The sequence below is a fragment of the Mandrillus leucophaeus genome, unplaced genomic scaffold (genome assembly GCF_000951045.1).
Source record: "Mandrillus leucophaeus isolate KB7577 unplaced genomic scaffold, Mleu.le_1.0 Scaffold747, whole genome shotgun sequence".
NCBI lineage: Eukaryota > Metazoa > Chordata > Mammalia > Primates > Cercopithecidae > Mandrillus > Mandrillus leucophaeus.
Window position 1 is genome coordinate 274,659 of NW_012108108.1, and position 9,217 is coordinate 283,875.

At 38.9% G+C, this 9,217-nt stretch overlaps 1 protein-coding gene across 1 annotated transcript in view; it reads right to left on the bottom strand.

Moving 5' to 3' along the window:
• The window catches only part of LOC105529076 (protein TANC2-like), a gene marked incomplete at its 3' end in the record, with an annotated part of 274,386 nt that extends 265,169 nt beyond the window's left edge, over positions 1-9,217 (bottom strand). Inside the window, exon 1 of the mRNA XM_011966129.1 lies at positions 9,117-9,217. The remainder of the gene's footprint in view (positions 1-9,116) is intronic.

The following is a 9,217-nucleotide window of genomic DNA, read 5'->3' on the forward strand; positions in this document are numbered from 1 at the left end:
GGTGTATGTGGTTGGATGGTTATTTATGTGCTTTAGTAAGTCTTCATTCCATAGGCCTACAAAAGCTATTTACATTCATTCACACTAAGTCACAATCCCAGGGTGCCCTAGAAGATTCCATGGAATTTGAACAGAAATAGAATTACAGAGTCCAACAAGTATCTATCAAGTTTCTATAACCTACAACCTAACTAGCTGTGCCTTATCAAATTTCAGCAACCAGAACTAGAAATTGTGGGATTCCTCCACCCAGTGAAATATTAGGAATAAAGGGCTAAGAAGTGACTACCTTCATTTAGGCAGACAGAACTTCCTGAGATCTGAGATTTGAAGCAGATTCTCCAAGCATAAAATGACTAAATCACAATCTCTATATACCCACTCTCATTTCCAAGTTCAATAACTATAATCTACCTACAAGGCTGGATTAGCCAGGGAATTTCCACGGCAGTAAAAAATGGGGGCTATATTGCTTAATGTTGTCAATCTTTAAAATCAGTTATGTCATCATACGATAATGCTAGCATGGTACTACAGACAAGGAAATAAGAATGGCTATGTGGTTCAAAGATCATCCATTTGGAATAACAAAAGTTTTCCACTATTATTGCTTACGTACTTTTCTTTATGAATTTTATGACTGAAACATTTGCTGATACTTATGAAAAGGAATATATCAATCACTGCCTTGCTTTTCATAATACTTTGCCACATAAACAAAACAGTAAAATCTATCAATATTGGCTTACTGAACTTTAGGGAAGTGGCAAATATTAATAGGATATTACGTATTTTTTTGAACTATATTTTTCCCAGGGGTAGAAAAAATATGTAAGACACAGGATTCTGAATTACAATTTTAGCTTTTAAGGAAGAATATGAAATTTCCATCCCCAAGTGAAAGATAATAGTAGTAAAATTAATAACTTATACATAGCAGTCAATAAATATTTAAATGAATGAATATGTTAATATACTCCACAAAAATCCCCCAGTTTTTCCAACATAACTAATCCAACTGAAGTCTTAAACCTTACACACAAGGTGTCTGCCTAACAAACTAATATACAAAATCAAGGTTTTTAAAAATATAACAATGATCTTTTACTGCAAAAAATGTGTATGAGAAACTGAGATCCGAGTAAAGAAAAACATTCTACTACATGCTGTTCTCCAAACTCCTCTCCACCTGGGATACTTCTTTTTTTTTTTTTTTTTAAAGATAAAAAAGGAATCGAATCTTAAAACACACTTTGTGAGAGTCTTATTCAGCGTTAGACATAATAAGAGTGTCATCAGGAGGTACAACAGGGCGCCTGTGAGATAAATCATTACAAAAGGAAAGTGGCCAATCTTCTCAGTAAATAGAAGGAATTATGCCCTGCAAAGCCCTTCAAAAAAGTAGCTGTTATATCTCCAACTCATGACATTCAATGAAGACTTAATGGGCACAGGCTATATATTAGACCAAGGATGGACAAACTTTTTCTCTAAAGAGCTAGCTAGTAAATATTTAGGCTTTGCAGGCCATATGGTCTCTATAGCAACTAGTAGTCAACTCTGCTGCTGCACCCAAAAACAGCAATACCCAATATGTAAGTAAGTGAATATGGCTAAGTTCCAATAGAACTTTCTTTATGGACAATGAAATTTGAATTTCCTTTAATTCTCATATGTCACGAAGTATTATTTCTCCTTTGATACCTTTTCAACCACCTAAAATTGTAAAAACCATTCCTAGTTTGCAGGTCATACAAAAACAGACAATGGGCTGGATTTGGTCTATGGACTATAGTTTGGCTACAGTTTGGCATTGTACAAAGAAAATCATTTGGCTAAAGTTCACACAGAGAATCTTCTCATCTTCCTCTTGCCACCAGGAAACATAAAAAAGAACAAAATCTGGTTTATCTTTAGGATTAGTTTTAATTACAGTCCAGGACTTACTCTGAATAATATTTTAGATGGTGTGTATATGTATATTTTTCTAAACCTACCTCCTCAAGCCTAAAATTCCCTCTAATTCCACAATAACAGATGAGGTTTCAAAGGCATAATCGAGATAACTATCAACAATCCTTACTCAATAAGTAAATAATGAGCACCTACTATGTACTAATAATACTGAGGCTAAAAGATGAAAAGTCACAGCACCTGCTTAAAAGTTCACACATTAGGCTGGGCGCGGTGGCTCAAGCCTGTAATCCCAGCACTTTGGGAGGCCAAGACGGGCGGATCACGAGGTCAGGAGATCGAGACCATCCTGGCTAACACGGTGAAACCCCATCTCTACTAAAAAATACAAAAAAACTAGCTGGGCGCCTGTAGTCCCAGGTACTCGGGAGGCTGAGGCAGGAGAATGGCGTGAACCCGGGAGACGGAGCTTGCAGTGAGCTGAGATCCGGCCACTGCACTCCAGCCTGGGCGACAGAGCGAGACTCCGTCTCAAAAACAAAACAAAACAAAAAAAAACTCACACATTAGTCATGAGCCAGTCATATTAAATATTTAAAATATGTTACAGCCGGGCACGGTGGCTCACGCCTGTAATCCCAGCACTTTGGGAAGCCGAGGCAGGACAATCATTTGAGGTCAGAAGTTCGAGACCAGGCTGGCCAACATGGCAAAAACCTCATCTGTACTAAAAATATAACAAAATTAGCTGGCCATGGTGGCGCCTGTAGTCCCAGCTACTAGGGAGGCTGAGGCAGGAGAATCACTTGAACCCGGGAGACAGAGTTGCAGTGAGTCAAGATGGCACCATTACACTCTAGCCTAGGCAATAGAGTGAGACTCCGTCTTAAAAAAAAAAAAAAGTGGTGACAACTAGTATATATACCAAGTGCAAGGGGAGAATAGATAGGGAACATCGTGCCCAAGCCCACCTGGGGGAGTAAGCAAAACCTTCTTCACTCAGAAGACACTGTTTGGGCTAAGGCATGATGGCTGTGAAGCAGTTTGCCCAGAGAACAAAGGAGAGGGCAGGAGTAGTCCACGAAAAAAAGAACTTCATAAAGAAAGGCATGAAAAGGTAAGAGAAGATTACATACTGAAGGAACCACACGCAGTTTACTATTGCTAAAGCACTTTGAAGAAGGAAGTGGCAGGCAATGAGTCTAAAGAGGAGGCAGAGACCAGATCACTAAGGACCTTAAAAGGTTTGCTAAGGAGTTTCCATTTTATCCATTCAGTGATGAGGAGCCAATGAAAGATTCTGAAGAAAAAAGTGACATGATCAAATGACCATTTAGAAAGATCACTCTGGAAGCAACGCAATGGAAGAAAGGTAGGCAAAGTTGACAAAAACACTGAAAGTGTCTCCTCAGCAATTGGATTTAAAAAAAAAACACACCAACAAGATCATTTCTATAATACAACTACTCAGTTTAAATGAGTGACATGAGACTCTCTTAGAAAGTTCTGATAAAGAAAGGAGTTTAATACGCAGTATAAACCACGTAGTGAATAAAGGCAGAAATTGACATTATGGGGAAGAAAAGGCATAATCAAACACCAACATAATTATTTTGCCTCTTAAACTTAGTAATGTTTACCTTCAACTATTCAAGGGAAAACAGAGACTGAACATAACAAGATACTCCATGTGTGGCCCACAAAAAAAAAAAAACTTATACGACACATCCACAAACACAGCTTTCACATTATTTATAAAGATTTTTTTAAAATAAACTGACCTAATAAATTTGTTTCCAGAAAAAATTAGGGTATTATAGTTACTTTGACCCCTCTAGAAAAAAAAAAAAAAAGTCCCAGAAACTTTTTTTCACTTTTTTTCACTAATTGCACAACCTGCTTTAGCCTTCTAAAACTCAGACCCAAAATTCTTGTTCTCTGTGTAATATTACCTTGAATCTTAAATACGCAAAGCAAAATGTCCTCTGAAACAGCGGTCCCCAACTTTTTTGGCAACAGAGACCAGTTTTTCCAGACAATTTTTCCAGGGGGTTGCGGGGCAGAGATGGTTTGGGGATGAAACTGTTCCACCTCAGATCATCGGGAATTAGATTCTCATACGGGGCAGACAATCTAGATCCCTCTCATGAGCAGTTCACAACAGGGTTCAAGATCCTATGAGAATCTCATGCAGCTGCTGATCTGACAGGAGGAGATGCTCAGGCAGTAATGCTGGCTGGTCAGTCACTCACCTCCTGCTGTGCACCCTGGTTCCAAACAGGCCATGATGGCCCAGGGGTTAAAGACGACTGCTCTAAAAGAAAGAAAAATGGCTGGGCACAGTTGGCTCACACCTGTAATTCCAGCACTTTGGGAGGCCAAGGTAGGTGGATCACTTGAGTCCAGGAGTTTGAGATGAGCCTGGACAACAGGGTGAAACACTGTCTCTACAAAAAACACAAAAATTAGCTGGATGTGGTGGCACGTGCCTATAGTCTCAGCTACTCAGGAGGCCGAGGTGAGAGGATCGCCTGAGCCCAGGAGACACAGGCTGCTATGAGCTAAGATCACACCACTGCGCTCTACCCTGGGAGACATAGTGAGATCCTGTCTTGAAAAAAGAAAAGAAAGGAAAGGGGAAGGGCAGAAGGAGACTGCTTGAGTGGGAAAACACAGCTCTAGTCTTTAAGCTCTTCTTTAACCTATTTCTCTCCGTGGCCTTTTCAAGAAACTTATCAGGGATATACACTCTGCATCACCATTACACATCTCCTCAACTCATTTTTTTTCATCTTAAACAATCTTCATCTAATGCAAGTTACTACAAAAGATGCTATTCAAAGAAACCAAGTGGTAGTTCTCGTGGTATTACAACGAAGTCTAAACTATTTATTTGTATAGTATATTTACAGAGTGCCTTTCCCTCAGAATAATCACAGCATTTCATGACTACAGGCACATTAAGCAAATATAACAATGCTGAGTCTCAATTCATTCAGAAAGAAAAAAAAAAAGTCCAAATAATTAAACTAGTTTACAAACTATTTTATAATATTTGTTGCCTTGATCAGACTAGTACTAGAAGAGTAAACAGCCCTCTGCAACAGCTTGTTCTAGCTCCTTGAATTAAAATCTGCATATTGTACTGTCAGCAAAAATATCCCAGCTAACATTGGTGATTCTGGGTAAGTTCAATCCAATAATATTCAACTAGTGTGCCCAATCAGAGTGTCTCAGATCTAATTTTAATTCCAGTGTAAAAGGAAGAAATATGACAAGGAAAGGATTTTCATGCATTTCTTTTATGCACACTTGTTCTACCATATATTCAATCAGTACCAGCTACCCCAATAGTCCCCTTTGAAATGACTGGATTAGTATACTCCTTTCTAGGGTCTCCTTCCCTCTCCATTCAAAATAATTCATACAGAGTCATTCAGGAAATACTGAAAGAGCAAAGGCAGTTATGGGGGAGAAAAGAAAAAGCAGAGCTAGCATGGGACAGTCAAGAATCCATGATGGAAGAGGGAAATAACCTATTAATGTTTAACAATGTCAGTAAAATTCTAATTTGCAAAGCAAATTAAGTTGTAGAAGTGAAGTATGCTAAAAAGAACTACCAACCAGTAACCAGTACAAATACAAAGCAAACTCTGAGTGTATGACAATTTATTAAATATATTAAATTACATAAGCACATATCCTGAATAAGTTTTAGCCATAAGCAGTAGATTATATTGAATTCCCATATCAACAAATGTACATAAAAAGGGAAGTGTTTGGTTACATGAGATATGCAATTCACAGCACAATAAGGAAAGGTTTCTGTTGAAAAAGAATGGCAGAAGCGATTTGGCTAAGAGAAGAAAATAACTATTATAATTGTGAAAGATAACGTTCTATTTCTCAAGCTGGGTAAAAGGCATATAAGTGTTGGCTGCATTGTGGAGTCTTTATATTTTACACATTTTTATAAATACTTTCTAATATGTGGTCAATATCTTATAAAACAATGTTTAAGTGTGAGTGAACAGACATTTGTTGACATTAGAGGTAAAATGCACATAGGCATCTAATCCATTTGTGCTAATTATGGTACTTTTTAATATAAATGAAAAAGAGATCATAAAAATATGAGGAAGAAAATAGCATAATTTATCCTTAATTTCCCTACAGAAAGTAAGCAGTAAAGGTTTATTGGTGCTCTTAAAAAGGCTGTGTGTGTGTGAATGTGTATATACACACTACACACACACACACACACGCTATATTAAATTTACTTGAAATTAACTTTTTACCTCTAAAGTTCCCTTAAAATCAACCACCATCACAAATATTTCCTTAACCACATAAAAAGTACTAATACTCCTCTAGGCATAATCCCAGAAATAAATTAAAAAACAAATTCCTAAAGAGAAATGTTCACACTGCAAATAACTGTATCTTTTGTATATATGCAGACTTAACATCTATGTGAGTTGTCCAGGTTTATCCACATCTATAGCACTTGCTTTATGATGGGCACATGCATTTTAATTATGCCTTGTCAATACTACCTTGAGTGAGAGAGCAATATAGTATATTGATGAGAAGCACAGGTTCTGGAGCTAGCATTCCTAAATGGAAACTTAGCTCTTCTACTTCTCAGCTATATAATATTGGACAAGTTATTTAACCTCTCTGTGTTTCAGATTCTCATTTGTAAAACGGAAATAACTGCATACCTCATAGGGTGTTGGAACTGATTAAAACAATGTACAACAGGACTGGCAAAGAATAGGTGCTACATAAATGTGAGCTGTTACTACTAGTACAGCTGGCCCTTGAACAACATGGGCTTAAACTGTGCTGGTCTACTCCTATGCAGATTTTTTTCAAGCAATACGGTATTCATGGGATGCAAAAACCGAGTATACTGAGGGCCGACTTTTTCCTATACATGGTTCCGCACACCAACCGCGGGATTTGAGCACGCGTGGATTTTGGTATATGTGGGGGTCCTGGAACCAATGCCCGGCATACAATAAGGGAAGAATGTAGTAGTAATTGTATTGCACCCTCTTCCTGAACGTGCCAAGAAGATTCTTAAGCAATGTGATTTCCTGGCTAACATGAAATGCTACCTATATTTAAAATAGACATCAAATCTGAGGCCTGATTAACTGTAAGTTTAAAGCCCTTCAACTCTGAAGAAAATAGGTGATTCACAGATCTACAAAACTACTCTATCAAGAACAATCTGAGAGGACTGGTTCCCCGAGTGCAACTATCAATTTCTTCCCTTACACAAGGGGGCAGTGATAACAAGAAAAGAATCGGGCTCTGTAACACCTCTTCCTACAGACAGTAGGGGGTGGCAGTACATATGGCTTACAGTCAGAACAAAACAGGAAGACCCAACAGAATTCTCTTTATTCTCCTCTGGCCCTTTCCTCTGTTCTTCAGCCCCAACAGCGTCTCAAGGTAAGGGACATACCTACAGAAAAGACTAAAACCCAAAATCAATCAACAAGGAAAATCCATTTTTGTCTTTGAAGCAAATGATCCCTCAATGGCTGAATTTGGATCTAAGGGAAAGCCAATCAGTATGAATTTTCAGATTATCTGGCAAATTACTATAATGAGAACAGCATTCACACATGTAATTTCATTTCTTTACAAGAATTATAACATAAAACATTAAAATCTCATAATTAAGTACATTCTAATGAACACATTTCCATACTTCTGCTTTTGTTATATAGTATATTTACACTCACTGTAAATACATATAAGTTACATTAAATAGATCACGGAGTTGTCTTTTGTTACTTCTGAAATTCCAGCTATGTTCTGACAATCCTCTCAAAACAGATGTTCTTAAATGGAAGTCAAAATGTTCTGCAGCATGTGGGTAATTTCTTATGAATGTATAATATACACGTACATAAATCTATATAGAGACATAAATATCTAGATACAGAGGGGATCAGGAGAGAGGAAGAAAGACAATGTTTAACGTTTTATTTCGTGCTCATATCCCTAAGAGGATCTATCTACCTGGGAAATGCTGCAAGAAGCACTCCACTGACAGTATCCATGTTGTTGCTCTTTATGCCAATTTACTGTATTCTTTTTATTTCACCATCCCAACACCAAGAACATACAAGAATATTTTATTACTGCCGTTCTCTGTAATTAACCATTGTGATAGATACTGGCCCCAACCCCTTAAAATGCCTGAAAATCTATCCCTTTTGTTCACCATACTGTTTTGTTTTCCTCATTACAGATATTTTCACCTGTGTAAAAATCAGGAAAAGGGCACATACGAAAAATACTTCCCTTTGCCTAATGATTTTGAACTTAAAATTATGGTCAAGATGTTTGGGGTTTTGTTTGTGTCTTTTCCTGGAGAGAATCAGAGAAGAGAGTGAAAGACACCCGAAACACCAAATCGTCTTCCTAATGTTAATTATCATTGTTTATGTTTTGTGAAGACCATTCTAAACATTCCACACCTGGAACTGAAGACTGGATACAATTGTACCAGTGCTCTACACGCTGATGGCAAAACCTGGAATTATTTTAGCCCTATTTTTTCTTTCCCATCTCACAGCCAGACACAATTTGCTTTTTTTCTTTCACGTGGTTACTTTCTCTATCTCAAAAAAAAAATAGCTTATCACAGCTCCTCCAGATTTCCTATGGCAAAATAACTAGCAATAAGCCTTATTAATCTTTTATTATGCTACACCTCCTTTCCCAGAGGAATTATTAATATCGCTAATAACACTTCGACCATGAATCTCAACGCCACACAGGCCAGCCCATCCTGTGCTTTACCTGGCACATTTCACAACTACTTTTATGCTGCATTCTGGGGGCACATTTTGCAACTCGTTCTGCACCACATTCCCTGCCACGTTTAGCAATCCGCCTCGCATCTTATCCTTGGTCTCCGTCATCCAGAGACGCTCTAGGTACCAAATTCCATGACACCTTCGGTGACAGCCAAGTGGCGACCCCAGACGCCTCTGAAGCCCGCCTTGGTGTCATATTCGGAGCCAGTCTTCCCCACGCCTTGGACACCGAGGCACTTCGCTGCCCATTTCGCCGTCTCCCCGCTCGCCCCCGCCCCTCTCCCCGGAGCCGAGGCTGTGGAGGCGAACGACCCTGTCACTGAAGGGACCTTTCCTCGCCCTGCTCCCCGGACCCCTTACCTGCCGCTCTGAGGGGCTCTCTGCACCTCCGGGTCAAGCCCCAGTCCTCGGGGTCTCCTGTGAGGACCGCGCCGCCCGCCGGCGCCGCCCGCGATTCCCGG